The 14,295-nt window shown below is 51.5% G+C and overlaps 1 protein-coding gene across 3 annotated transcripts in view; it reads left to right on the forward strand.

Moving 5' to 3' along the window:
• Positions 1-14,295, forward strand: part of TBL1X (transducin beta like 1 X-linked) — a 200,614-nt gene that overhangs the window by 52,390 nt on the left and 133,929 nt on the right. Inside the window, exon 1 of one of the 3 annotated variants that reach the window (XM_032331835.1) lies at positions 12,420-12,445. The exons of the other annotated variants lie outside the window; for them this stretch is intronic. The gene's annotated coding sequence lies outside the window, so the exon portion shown is untranslated. Of the gene's footprint in view, positions 1-12,419; positions 12,446-14,295 lie in introns of those variants that run through there. 3 annotated transcript variants of the gene reach the window in all.

Raw genomic sequence — 14,295 nt, forward strand, 5'->3', positions numbered from 1 at the left:
GACTTAACTGCGGACTGCTGTCATTTTCAATGGCTTTTGCAAATTTTTATAGTCAAGGGAACTTGTAAACACTTTGTTCCTAAGACCTTGGAAGAGGCGAGAGCAAGACGGGCTGGGACTTCCTTAGTGCAACGTCCGTTCCCCTCTGTTCTCAGGGGTGCCTGCCACATGGAGAAGGAAAGGCGCTCCCCCATAAAGAAATGGGGGTACGAGTAGGAAGCGGGACAGACGAGGGGCGGTTAAAAGCTCATCAGTGTTCGCTGTGCTGGACTGTAGGGGATGTGCTGGAATCGGAATGGGGTTGCACGCGACTCTGTGTCTTCGGTGTTTGGAGGAGTCCAAGGTCGCAGGGACGTCGTAAGTGGGATCTTCCCCCCAAAACTGTGGTGTCCTCAGCAGCTGTCACTCACCCTGTGCCGTGACGGCTGCGCTGTGTAGTCCCAAAAGGAGTGCGGTGCCTGCCCTCGGCCTGTCTCCCAGGTCCTGGTCGCCCATCAGTGTTTGTGTTTTGCAGTTCTCACGGCTGCATCTCCCCTGCTCTGCACGCGGCCTTGTGCGATGGGCGCGACAGGTTTTGTTTTCATGCCATCTGAGGGGCAGGATAGGAGTGCGGTTGGGGAGTCATGACGTTAGCAGCCCTGGTGACCCGGGGACCCGAGTCCGTACCTGACGGTTCTGGTCGAAAGTGCCCGTGGGTCGTCCCCATTGCCTCCCTGGGCTTGCCTTGCTGACGCTCCTGGGTGCTCGTGGGAGTGTGTGCGGCTGTCGTGGGGGTGGGGGAGGGGCAGGAAGTGAGCAGGCTGGCTGGAAGGGGGTTCTGGGATCCGGGCGCGGTGGCCCTCTGCCTTACCATCTCGGCCGCATGGAAACCCCAGAGTGTCTCCCTTCTGAGGGCGGCAGCTGTGCTGGGTGCCTGTGGCCGCGTCTTCCTGGTTTTGAGTAAGAGCTCGGGCTTGGCTCCTCTGTCTTCCCACTCCTCCTGCTGTCCTCCCACCTACCTGCTTGCACCGTGGCTCTGGTGGGCGAGTCAGACCTCTGTTGACGGAGAGCAAACCCCTGGAGGCCGGCAGGGAGGAGGGGACCCGAGGTGTGCACACGTGCCGCCCGCCTCTGGGCCTTGCCTCCGCCATGTTGCCCCGGAGCCCTAGCGACTCTCCCGGGGTGTCCGTGCTTACGAAGGGCAAGTTTCTGTTTTGTTGTTTCACTTTTTTTTTTCCCCTTAAATGTGAATTCAGTTAGGCAACACGTGGTACCTTAGCCTCAGACCCAGTGCTCCGTCATCTGTCACTTGTATGTAACAGGCAGGGCTCATCCCGTCAGGTGCCCTCCTTAATGCCCGTCGCCCCTGTGACCCCACCCCCTCCTGCACCCTTCTGTTTCTTTCCTCCCGTTCAGGGTCTCTCGCGGTTTGTCTCCCTCTCTGAGGACTTGGCGTTCAGTCTTCCCTCCCCTCCCCTGAGGTCCTCCGTGCGTTATGTTCCCCGTATGAGTGCGACCATGTGGTACGTTTCTCCCTCGGACTTCTTTCACTTAAGCATAGTATTCTCCAGCCCTTTCCGCGTTGATGTAAGTGGTAAATATTCATCCTTTCTGATGGCTGAGTGATACTCCGTTCTGCAGACGGACCACATCTTCTTTACCCGTTAACCTGTTTGAAGGGCATCTCGGCTCCTTCCGCAGTGCAGCTGTTGTCGACATTGCTGCTACGAACGCGGGTGCATATGGCCTTCTTTTCCCTGCTTCTGTATCCTTGGGGTAAATACCCAAGAGTGCAATCGCTGGGTCGGAGGGTAGCTCTTGTGTTTAGCGTCTCGAGGAACCTCCATACTCTTTTCCAGAGTGGCTGCGCCAGCTTGCATTCCCACCAACAGTGGAGGAGGTTCCCCTTTCTCCGCATCCTCGCCAGCATTTGTTGTTTCCTGACTTGTTGATTTTAGCCATTCTGACTGGTGTGAGGTGGTTTTGATCAAAACTGGTTTTGATTTGTATTTCCCTGATGCCGAGTGATGTGGAGCACGTTTTCATGTGTCTGTTGGCCATCTGGATGTCTTCTTTGCAGAAATGTCTGTTCATGTCCTCTGCCCATTTCTTGACTGGACTATTTGTATTTTGGCTATTGAGTTTGGTAAGTTCTTCCTAGGTCCTGGATACCAGCTCTTTGTCTGTACTGTCACTTGCAAATAATTTCTGTCATTCGATGTGTTGCCGTTTAGTTTTGTTGACGGTTTCCTTGGCTGTGCAGAAGCTTTTGATCTTGAAGTCTAAAGGGCAATATTTCTGAATGGCCTATTTGACGGAACTTACCTGAGGCTGAGGTCTTCCAGGTGCCAGGTGTAGTATGTAGCAGTGGGGAGACAGGAGTCCCACAGAGACGTAACATTCCAGTATAGCTCAGACTGATGGCCTCATGGTCTCCTCTGTTACAGCCGAGGAACGGCTTTTGACCTCCTAACATCAAGCTAAAAGGTCCTTGAAGTGCTCGCTCATTTAACCAAGTACTTGGGGGGACATCCAGCCCCTTGAAGGCGAAGCCTGAGAAGGGAAATCTAGTTGAGCGAAACGTAGGGTTGCACGAACAGCACAAGTGCCCCATGAGGGTGAAGACGGCGGGAGGAAAGCCACGGGAGTGCACAGCCTCGGAATGAGCTCTCCCTGCCCCCACGGGAGCTCTCGTGGAAGCTTTGTGGTTCATGCAATGGGAAATGGCACTTTCAGTAAGCCCGAGGCTTGCAGGGTGCGAGGGTGGGTGAGTGGGCTGGGTAGCGTTCAGTACAAAAGCCGTGTCTTCTGTCCGGGCTGTGGGTCTCGCACAACTCCGAGGTGTTAAGTGGGGTTTCCCTTGAGGAAGTGCTCTCCTCACGGGGGAAATAGCAGGTAGTCACTCTTGACGTGGCTTCCAGGACAGCCCAGCGGTGAAGGCTTTGCTAAGGAGCAGGTCACTGACCTTGACTACGAATAGCTAGAGACAGAAAGTTTCTCTGCAGACTTCACTGAGGTTTAAAAGGTAACCTGTTGTTTTTAAAAACAACAGTGAAAATCCAGACCACCATCCCGCCCCCGCCGCCCCCAACCCCTGCACGTAGATCCTGGCGAGGACGGAGACAAATGTGCTCCTTATGACTCACATGGGTACCACCACCTAGTGTAACGGATGCTCGTGAAGGCTGTTGTGACTCACTGTGTGATATTCCAAACTCCTGCTCATCGTTAGGAACTTGCTCAGCCAAGAGCCCCTCAGTGTGACTGTCACAGGCCCCACGCTCCCGCCATGGGATCTGTGATGCTCTCTGCCGAGGCGGCGTAGTTGGGCAGCTTGTGGAACGGGTTCTGTGCGTGGAAGCTCGGGCCCGGTTTTTATTTGGATTCTCTCGAGGTCGACCGCACAATGCCCGGCTTTCCTGAGTCTGCGAAGGGGAGGGCGGTCATCCCGTCCAGCCCTGGGCGGGGAAGGTCCAGACGGACTTGTTAGTGTGCGGTGGGCTCTCCGCCTCAAGGTCAGCACAGATGCAGGCTCGGTGGGTTTGTTTCGTTTTGCTAAACAAGAGCATTTTGAACTATTTCTGTATGAAGACTGAGTGAGGTGTTTTGTCGAAGACAAGTAGTAGCCAAGCGGAGCTGGTGGCAGAGAACAGAGTAGCTTGGCTGCACCCAAAGTTTATGCATTTTTTGTGCTTCTGACTTGATAGTTTAAAAATTTTGAGCCCACAGAAAAATCAATAAATGCTTTCGTGGCTTGTTAGCATTCTGCCAAACTGGCTTTGTCTTTATCGCACGCTGATTTTTCCCTTTCCCTTCTGTTTTTTGTGTCTTGCACACCCTCTCCCCCCACCCAACCTTCAGAGGGTAGGACTGTTTTGAATGTGAAAACACTTCCTTGGTGCACAAGCCCAAACTCTGTTAAGACGCATTCTCCAACGTCCCATTCCTATTCACCTCCTAAGTGATTTTCTTTCTTTTTTTTGTTTAAGATTTATTTGAGAGAGCGTGCGCGTGCTTACGGTGGCTGGGGGAGGGCAGAGGAAGAGGGAGGGAAGCAGACTCCCTGGGGATCGAGAACTGCAGAGCTCACCAGGTGGCGGGGCTGGGTCACAGGACCCTGAGATGGTGACTTGACAGCAGAAACCACAGTCAGATGCCCAACTGACTGAGCCACCAGGCTCTCCCCCATCCATTGCCATTACTTCCTGCTGCTGTTCTGTGCTCCTCTCTGCGTTTGTGCACTGGTTTTGTTTGTTTTTTTAAAGATTTTATTTTATTTGACAGACAAAGATCACAAGCATGCAGAGAGAGAGGAAGAAGCAGGCTCCCCGCCAAGCAGAGAGCCCCAAGTGGGGCAATCCCTGGACCCCAAGACCACGACCCGAGCCAAAGGCAGAGGCTCAACCCACTGAGCCACCCAGGCGACTCTGTGCACTGTTTTTAAAGCACCTCTGCCCCCAGCAAAACTCTGTTGATAATTATATTTGCACAAAGAAAATCTTGCGTAGCTTTTGTGACAGTTGGTTATCAAAACATCCTATTTTAGTATTAAATAGTTTACTGTATGTTAAGCTTGGTGTGTAGGATTTCGGGTGCTCTTTTGGAAAAATACAGGGGATTCTACAAAGGCATAATGAAAAGACCTCCGCAGACTTCATGTGACCAGTTGGCGTATGCTCGCACGTGTGGGTGCGGAACAAGGACTGTCGTAAGGGAGCAGCTCGAATGTTGATTCATATCCGTACAAACTAACGAATAAAAAGTAAGGCACAAAGCTTACGTGCAAGTGGTGTCATTCCTACGAAAAATGCCACACCTTTCTCATGCTTGAAGGTATCCGTTGTCCCCTGGCCTACGTTTCTTAGCTGAAACAACACAAAGACTGCGTTTTGGGCTCAGAAAGACCCTTTTCCTCCCAGATGCCCAAGTGTATATTTCCCTCACGTCCTCCGTGGCCTTGTGGCTGCCTGGGCGGCCTCCGGTCTTCTCTCCAGGCCCAGACCTGGGCCGGCAGGCTCGGCGGCCAGGGGGAGAGGGCCGCCTCTGCTCCCCCGCGTCAGGGGTCTGCAGTAGCAGCCCTCCAGCCAGACCCTGCCCGCTGCCCGAGTTTATACACCCTTCACACTGAGAATGCTTTGGGCATTTTTAAATGGTTGGGAGAGAAACATCAAAAGATGAATGTTTCCTGACACGGGGAAATACGAAGTCCTGTTCATAAGGTGTCGGATGTTGTCCGTGAAAGCTGGGGAGGGAGTTTCTTCTCGTCACGTCATCCCTGCACACGGAACTGGTGTGATGCCTTTTGGCCTTGTGGCCTTGTGTCTAGCTTTTTCCAGAAATAGTCCGCCAGCGCCAGCTCCGTAGAATGAGACCTTCCAAACAGATGTTCGCGATCGGGCGTCCCAAGCTCATATAAAAGACACTCAAATTCTTATGTTGCGTGAGTCCATATGAGGGGCGTTGTTCGCTCCCTCGTGTACCGCACAGGCCCCCCTGGACATAGCTCCCTTGTGCCTTGGGCTCGCTGTGCAGAATTCTTGGGGTTCCTTCTGCTGCCTGTAGTCTGTGAGCATGTGTGCGGGGGTCCGGCAGGACTCGGGCACCTCACGGTCTAGACTTTGTAATGTGCAACAGCTAGTTCGCTTTGGAATTTTGGAGAAAAAGAGCACTGCGTTGGCTCCCCTCTGCTCGGGTCCTAGGAGCAGCATGAAAGACGCTTTCATTTTTCTCAGAGCTTCCAGGCGTGGGAGAACGCCCTGGAAGATGGCAGAAACAGATCCAACAGAGCTCCGAGAAGGCAGGGCAACGGGGACGGACATGGCGCGACGTCACTGTGCCCGGTCTAGGCTCGCGCTCTCAGGAATCACTCAGAGCCCCCTTCGCTTCGGGTCGCAGTCGCTTTCACACGGGGCTGGGGTCCTAGCGACCGATGGTCCTCTCGGGTTTGGCCCCGGGGTGCCGTGTCCTCGTCCTCGGAGGGAGAAAGAGTCGGTTAGACGACAGCATGAAAATCCTCTTTGGAGTCGCCGTGCAAAGGAGAAAATGAGAGCTTTGATGTCGACTCTGTTTCCAGCAATCCGTTTGATTCTTGGTCCACAAGCCGAAGGAAAATAAACAGTAATTTACAGGCAGTATTTATGTAAGCTAGAAAAATGTCGGTCCGCTGGGAAGATGGGATCTGGGTTAATGCAAGACCACCTCCCGAGCTTTTTCTCCCTGATTGCGGGCTGCGGTGTAGGCTGCGGTGTAAAGCTAATGAAAGGAAGCAATTTCGGGTTTTGTTAGGCTCTTCAGAATCATCATGGTAAAATACGGACTTTTTTATTTTTTTGCGCGGAAAAACAGATTTTTTTCATAAGAGCTTGTAGTTGAGTCGTTTTAATGGAATGTAGGTCAGAAAAGTGTAATGCAGAATTTATTGCCTTTTTAAGACCTCTCAAAGAAGATAATTCTGGTTGTAATTCACAGTAATCTGGGCCAGCAGATTGTTCTCGTGTCAGGGACTGTGTATGCCTTAAATAGTGTCAGGCCACACTCCGTCTGGGGACTTGGGGTAGCTCAGCGCTGCAGTCCTCAGCTGAGCCGTGTGTTCTCCGGGGGACATCTGGCCGTGTCTGGCGACACTTTTGGTTGCCGCAGCTGGAGAGTGGGGGGAAATGTTCCTGGCATCTCATGGGGAGAGACCCAGGGATGTTGCTGGGGGTCCTGGAGTACACACGACAGCCCCCCCCCACCCCAAAGAATGACCTAGCCCCAAACGCAAATAGTGCCAAGGATTAAACACCCTGGACTGGAGTGTGGCTTTGAGCCGTATTTCCCAAGTTTTGAAATGTAAAATATGTAGGTAGACACACAGAAGCATACACACATGTGCGTGTGCACACCGTTCGCTCTGCACACGTGACGTGTGCCATAGGACGGCGTGTCCCCTGGTGCCCATCCTTACCCAGGGTGTTGTAATTTGGGGGCACTTCTGCGTATACCATGTTGATGATGTTGGTGACAGTGATATTGGGACCACAGGGCTTCTGTTCTGCCCAGGGTCCAAAGTAGAGTGGATCTCATATTTTCAAAATGTAGTTCATAATGTTGTGATTTTTAGTTCTTTTTTTTTTTTTAAGGACTTAGCAGGAGCATGAGTGGGAGGAGGGGCAGAGGGAAAGCAGGCTCCCTGCTGAGCAGGGAGCCCGACGTGGACGTGGGGCTTCATCGTGGGGCTGGATCCCAGGACTGTGACCTGAGCCAAAGGCAAATGCTTAACCGACTGAGCCACCCAGGCGCCCTAGAATGGCGTATTTCAACACAACTTCCTTCTGTGCATATAAATCAGTTATGTTTTAAGGTTTCCCTGTACAGCTTCCTGCTACGGAAGCAGTGATGGGTAAAGAAATAGAGACTGCTCTGCAAGCATAGAGCGCCCATTAGTGTGGGGGAAGAAACGTATCGGCACATGGCAGTTTTGGGAGCACTTGTGTTTCCAGGGTGTGTGTGGAGAGGATCTCCCTGTGTTGAGCTTTGGGTAGGGCGGTCAAGAAAAAGAGGATACTGGGTTCCTGGTGCAGCTGCTTCCCAAGCCCATGAGCCTGGCGCTCGGCAGCTGCTGGAGGGGAGAGCGTAGTCTCCCTCCCTTGAGAACCTCTGATCTGGTCAGAGGGACTGGCGCGTACCAGTGGCCCCCATTTCCGGGGCAGAGCTGCGAGGCAGGGGCGGTCGTCCCGGGGTGCCTGGTGAGGACCTGCTGGACGTGGGGTGCCAGGCCCTTAGAGGAGGTGGAGGAAGTGAGGCGGGCGGCATCCAGGAGGAGCTGCGGCCCCGCACGGGCGGGACCATGTCCTGCGTTGCATGGCCCCGCTTGCCCACGAGTCCTCCAGCGGGCCTCCGTGGGGCCCTAGATCTTGTGGCTGCATTTCTTCTGGCTTTGAGATCATACATTTCTAGTTTGGTGTTTCAGGGAGAAGTGGGTGGAGGTGTTTGCGGACTGAGCCAACGCTGTAGGCCTTGGGGAAGACGGCCTTTCTGGGCGGCAGAAGAGAGAGTGTTCTGGAATTCAGGTCCCAGCCTCCCGGCCGTGCAGCTCCATGCTCTTGGGGAAATCATCTGGCCTCAGGCCATTTATCTGTGATTTGGGGCAGTTGTGCATGTGGGGCCTCAGTTGACTAAGATGTCAGCGTTTGTGTGCCTTCTGAGGTCAAGCTCACCCAAGTGGAGCTGGCCAGACTGGCACCCGCCTCTGCTTCTTGGTATCAGGCCAACTGCAATTAAGTGTGCAAGGCAGAGCCCACATGTGCCCACCCCCCGGGACCACAGCTGTCTAGCAAAGAATGGCTGTGACCACTGGTCAGAGTCCTAAAAGCAGCACTCCCGTCTCCAGCCCCTGTTCTGCGTGCTCTGCCCTTTTCTTTCTTTTCTTTTCTTTCTTTCCTTTCCTTTCCTTTCCTTTCCTTTCCTTTCCTTTCTTTCTTTCTTTCTTTCAGATTTTATTTATTTATTTGACAGACAGAGATGACAAGTAGTCAGAGAGGCAGGCAGAGAGAGGGGGGGAACATGCTCTCCGCTGAGCAGGGAGCCCAATGTGGGACTCGATCCCAGGACCCTAAGATGACCTGAGCCGAAGGCAGAGGCTTTAACCCACTGAGACACCCAGGCGCCCCGCTCTTCCCATTTCTGAAGATGGCCGTGGAGACAGAGCACTGGTCCTTGAAAGGTAGTCCCCGTCCTAGTCCTGGAACCTGGGAGTATGTCTCCAGGGTCTTGAGACGGGACGACCATCCCGTGAGGCCATAGTCCTCCCACAGGTGCTTCTCAGACGGGAGCAGCGGGAATGTCAGAAGCAGAGAGAAGTGTGGCCCGCGAAGCCACGGGCTGCGGGATGGGCTTCCACGGGCTGCGGGATGCTGGCGCCCTCTAGAAGCTGGACACGGTGAGGATTTGGATTCTGCTGTGCGGCCTCCAGAAGGAACCCGCTAACCCGCTTTAGGCATCTTGCCTCCAGAACCCAGAGAACAAGTCTGTGTTGCTCCAAGCTACTAGGTTTGTGTGGGTTTGTTAACCAGAGCCGCACGAAGCTCGTACCCTGCTGAGTGTGCCGGGATTACAGGCTGGAGTAGAATACACTGGGACCAGGGACCCAAGAAGGGGTAGCAGGTCGGGGTCTAGGACTTCCGCGGGCTCCTTGACGGCCGCTTCTTCCTCTTTAAGTGAGAAACGCAGCCTGGCCGTGAGAGGGCTCGGCCGTGTATTGGCCTTCCCATTGGTCCCGTCGGTGGGGCGTGCGCTGCCGGGACTGACCAGGGTGGAACAGGTTCTTTGGAAGAGCGTGTGGAGACAGTGGCTGTAAACAAGGCTGACGTTACCGTGCTCGTTCAGCCTGAAGTGGAAGAAACGGAAGGGGGTGAGTGACAGACGTCTTTGTGGCACCGCTGGACTTCCAGTGGCCTGGGAAGTTCTGCAGCGGTCTCGTGAGCTATTGGGCAGTTGTTAAAATACATCTTACTGTCATTCTTGAAGTTTTTGTCGTGTGTCACAACAGAAAGTTGAATTTCTTAATTTGCTTCCACTGAATTTAAGATTCACTTAAACTAGAGTTTCACGTGTTCGTGTTCTCGACTCCTAATAAGCAGATATTGTAGTGAGTTTCATCTTCCGGATTCTGTTGAGACTATGACGAGAAGCATTTTCTGTGTTGTGGTTTTCATCGCAAAACAGGTGAAAATCACATTATGTCTAAAGGTGACTTGATTCAGTAAATTTTATTGTTTGGGTTTAATTTGAATTAGAAAGCCCTTCTATATGCCTCTTACCCAGGTAAATTATGCAATTATGCTTTTGACAGCGGAAATGCACTATTTAAAATCCTCAGTATGACAGCAAGTGCAGTTTCTATTTTTTTAGACACTGGAACTTGTCTCTAGTTTTTTAGTCATATTGTAGCAATACGTTTTATTTAGTATTAGTACTCACCTATAGAGGTAATCTTTGCTTCAAGGATCTCAGAGTTCTTTTAAAGAAACAGTTTTACTGAGAAATAATTTACTACAAACTTACTACAAATTTATTACAAACTACAAAGTTCATGTGCTGTGTAGACTTCAGTGATTTTTAGTAAATTTAGAGTTGAGCAGATACTATCTCAGTATAGTTCTAGAACATCTGCCAGCCCCAAAAGACACCCTGTGCCCAAGGACTGTGCTCCCCTCCTTGCCGGGCCTTAGAACCACTAATCTTTGTGTCTCTGCGAATTTGCCTATTCTGGACATTTCAGATAAATGGAATCGTGCAGTGCGGATCCGTGTCTGTTGTGTCTGATCTTTCATTTAGTTTAGCGCTTCCAGAGTTTATTCATGTTGTAGCACGAGTCCATATTTCCCTCTTCTTTATTGTTGAACAATGCTCTTGTTGCAAGTAGACTGTATTTTGCGTATCCACTCATCATTTGATGGGCATGTGTGTTGCTTCCACTCTTTGGCCATTATGAATAAGCTGCCCTGAAAGTTTGTTCACAGGTTTTGGATGAACCTTTGTTTTCATTTGAGTGGAATTGCTTGGCTATATGAATTCTGTGTTGAGCTTTTTTTGTTTCTAAAGATTCTATTTATTTATTTAACAGTCAGAGATCACAAGTAGGTAGAGAGGCAGGCGGAGTGGGGGGTGGGGGGAAGCAGGCTTCCTGCTGAGCAGAGAGCCCGATGCGGGGCTCTATCCCAGGACTCTGGGATCATGACCTGAGCCAAAGGCAGAGGCTTTAAGCCACTGAGCCACCCAGGTGCCCCTGTGTTTAACTTTCTGAGGAACTGCCAGACTGTTTTCCAGAAGGGCTGCTACAGTTTGCAATCCCAGCCCTGCTCTGCAAGCATTCCAGTTTCTCCGTATTCTCACCAAGGCTTACCATTTCTCAAAGAAAATTTTGAGCTGCTGTTAGAACGCTTATAGTGTCACCTGTTGGGTTATTAGGAAATTAGGGATTTTCATGACCTGCTTCACCACAGGCTTCTTAAAGGAAGGAACTGGGCCGGTCCTCTGCATCAGTGCTTTGTGGCGAGCCTCTCCTAAAGGTCGGTCTCAGTGGCTGAGACAATAAAGTAATTAACGCATGGTTCCCCACAGAGAAAGGAATTGTGGGGCACCACGTGTCCAAGGGCCCTTGGGGCCAGGGCTTGGGCCCAGAAGATGAATGTGGACCGTTGAGTGCTGGTTCTGTGCCGTTTGTCCCACGAGATAAATTCCCAGCCCGAGGGAAGCACTTTTCGGGGCTATTAGCCTTCACTCTGTACTTCTGAATGTGCTACTGGAAGACGTGCTTGCATTTTTCAGGGATGGGCTGACGTTTCAAGCATTTGGAGTGAAAGCAGGTTTTGACACAGAAGCTCTAATGGGGGGGGGGTACAATGAGTGACACTGTGGTGAACTCGACAGCCTCTGGTGGGAGGCGCCCCAGAGACCACACTTGGTTGTCATGTCAACACTGAGACCTAGAACTCTCTCTCTTTCTCTCTCTTTTTTTTTTTTTTTTTTAAAGATTTGATTTATTTGAGAGCAAGAAAGCATTTTATTGATTTATTTGAGAGCGGAGGGGCAGAGGGAGAGGGAGAAGCAGACTCCTTGCTGAGCCCGGAGCTGGATGAACTGCTCCATCCCAGGACCCCGAGATCATGACCTGAGCTGAGCCCCCAGGTGTCCCTAGAGCTATCTCTTGCAGTGATTACAAGGTATACAGTCGATTTTCTAATACAGAGTGCTAAATGCTGTAACATGGTGTTAGTATAGTACAGTGGGATCTCGGCGGCAGGAAGAAGGATGTATGGGTTTCCTGTTGCTGCTGTAACAAGTGACAAACTTTGTGGCTTCAAACAACACAAATGTAGTTTCCTACGGTTCTGGAGGTCGCGAGTCCAAAATGGGTTTCACTGGACTGACATGGAAGTGCCTGCAGGGCCACGTGGTTTTCTGGAGCTTCTAGGGGAAAGTTTTTGTTTTTTGTGCTTGTTTGTTTTTAATTGCCTTTTCTAGCTTCCAGAGGTCGCCTCTGGTCCTTGGCTCAGCACTCCTTCGTTCGTCTTCAGAGCCAGCAACAGTGGAGGTTTTGTCACATTCCATCACTCTGATGGTTGTTTTGCAACCCTCTTCCCCATTTCTTTTTTTATTTTTTTTTTAAGATTTTATTTATTTATTTGACAGAGAGAGAGCACAAGTAGGCAGAGGCAGGCAGAGGGAGGGGAAGCAGGCTCCCCGCTGAGCAGAGAGCCCGATGCGGGGCTCATCCCAGGACCCCGAGATCATGACCTGAGCCACCCACGCGCCCCCTCTTCCCCATTTCAGGGAGTGCCCTGACTGCATTCATTGGGTGCAGTGCGCTTGTATAAAACAAGGTACAGTCTTTTTTTTTTTAAGGTGAGACTGGCCACCTGAATTCCATCAGCAACCTTGATTCCCAGTTGTCATGTAATCTGACGTGCTCACGGTTCTAGAGGTGAGGACGTGCGCAGCCTGGGTGGCAGGGGAGTTAATCTGCTTACCGTAGGTGGGGTCTGCTTCCAGTGTGGTCACAACTGACTCTCCACGGTGCTGTTTGCCCTGGCCCCTGCTTTTGTAGCTGTGGAGAAACCAGCCCTTTCAGCAGGCGGTATAAGGAGCTTGGGTTTCTTTTCTGAGTCAGTGTAGTCACCCGTGACGTCTTTTTGAGGAATGAGATACATCAGACCTCCTTTAGGAAGATTCATGGGGTTTTGTGGATTTGCAGGAGGAGAGGTCAGGAGGCGGGGAGTTGTGTGCAATCATTCAGGCTATCAAGTAGGAGAGCGCAGTGACCGTGGAGAGATGCCGTGTTAGAGACTCCACAGGCTCGGTTAGATGACTTGGCGTCTGATGGATGGGATTTGGGGAGGGGGATGGCAGAGAGAAAGGAGTGAGTCTGCGGTGGGAGCAGCAGAGTTTTGGGTCTGGGAGTGAAGGGCAACAAAGGGTGGGTTACAGACATAGTAGCCTGAGGCTGGGAAGAAAGTGACGAATGCATTGGAAATAGTGACCTTCAGATGCTAGACAGAGACCCAACAGGAGATAGAACGTAGGCAGAAGAAATACTGCCTTGAAATAGAGCTTTAGGGACGCCTGGGTGGCTCAGTTGGTTAAGCAGCTGCCTTCAGCTCAGGTCATGATCCCAGCGTCCTGGGATCGAGTCCCACATCGGGCTCCTTGCTTGGCAGGGAGCCTGCTTCTCCTCTGCCTCCGCCTGCCACTCTGTCTGCCTGTGCTCGCTCTCGCTCCTCTCTCTCTGACAAATAAATAAAATCTTAAAAAAAAAAAAAAAAAGAAAGAAAAAAAAGAAATAGAGCTTTAGAATTACCTGCAAAAAGTCTTAAAAAAAAAAAAAAAGTTGGTGGGGGGCGCCTTGCTGGCTCAGTTGGTTAAGTGTCTGACTGCCTTTATCTCAGGTCATGATCTCAGGGTCCTGGGGTCAAGTCCCACATTGGGCTCCCTGCTCTGCCCCGCGTATGCTTCTCCGTCTCCCCCTCCCTACCATTTGCACGTGTGCGGTCTATCTCTCTTAAATAAATAAAACCTTAAGAAAAAAAATAGAATTCCCTGCGGAGAGGGCTGCCATCTTGGATGGTATCACAAGGGAGCAAAGCTAGAAGAAAAAGATTCGAGAACAGAGCGCGGGGAAGTGCTTCTGTTGAGTGGATGAGATGATGAGGAACCAAAGGAGCAGTCTGGGAAAGATGGGTCGTGAAAGAGAAGGAGGTGGATTCCGTCAAACCCATTTACTGCGTGACTACAACTTGCAGGTCCCGAAGATCTAAAGACACGTGCAGTTCCTGCCCTCATAGAGGGCATGGTCTGTCTTGATTGCTCTGACCCCACCCACCTGGATGTGCGGCCATGACGTCAGCCAGTGAGGGAGGAGGCGCACTGGCGAACGTTCCTGGGGAGTGGGACAGAAGAAGTGTGGTCTTTACGTTGTGACTTGGTCGATGTTGTTATTTCAAGATAGCGGATGGAGGGCGCTTCCTTTGGTCATTTGTGTGGTTCTGACCGAGGGCCCTTCCCGCCCTCTTGGCCGCGTTAGGACCTCCAGATTTAATAAGTCTCTGTTTCTTTAGACAACTGGGACTTTGGCATTCCTGGTTTGTCGTTCTGGAGCCTCAGCCATTGTCAGTGCTGACTTGTCTCTGAGATGTAGGGTCGTCCCATAAGGTCCACATTGGGACGCGTGTGAGAGCGCAAGGCAGCACTGTTCGCAGTTAACCTTGAAACTACAGGGTCAACTGGCATTGTCTGGAGCACAAAGACAGGCGACTAAAGTCACTTTGCTGTCCTAAA

Source organism: Mustela erminea, chromosome X (assembly GCF_009829155.1).
Source record: "Mustela erminea isolate mMusErm1 chromosome X, mMusErm1.Pri, whole genome shotgun sequence".
Lineage (NCBI taxonomy): Eukaryota > Metazoa > Chordata > Mammalia > Carnivora > Mustelidae > Mustela > Mustela erminea.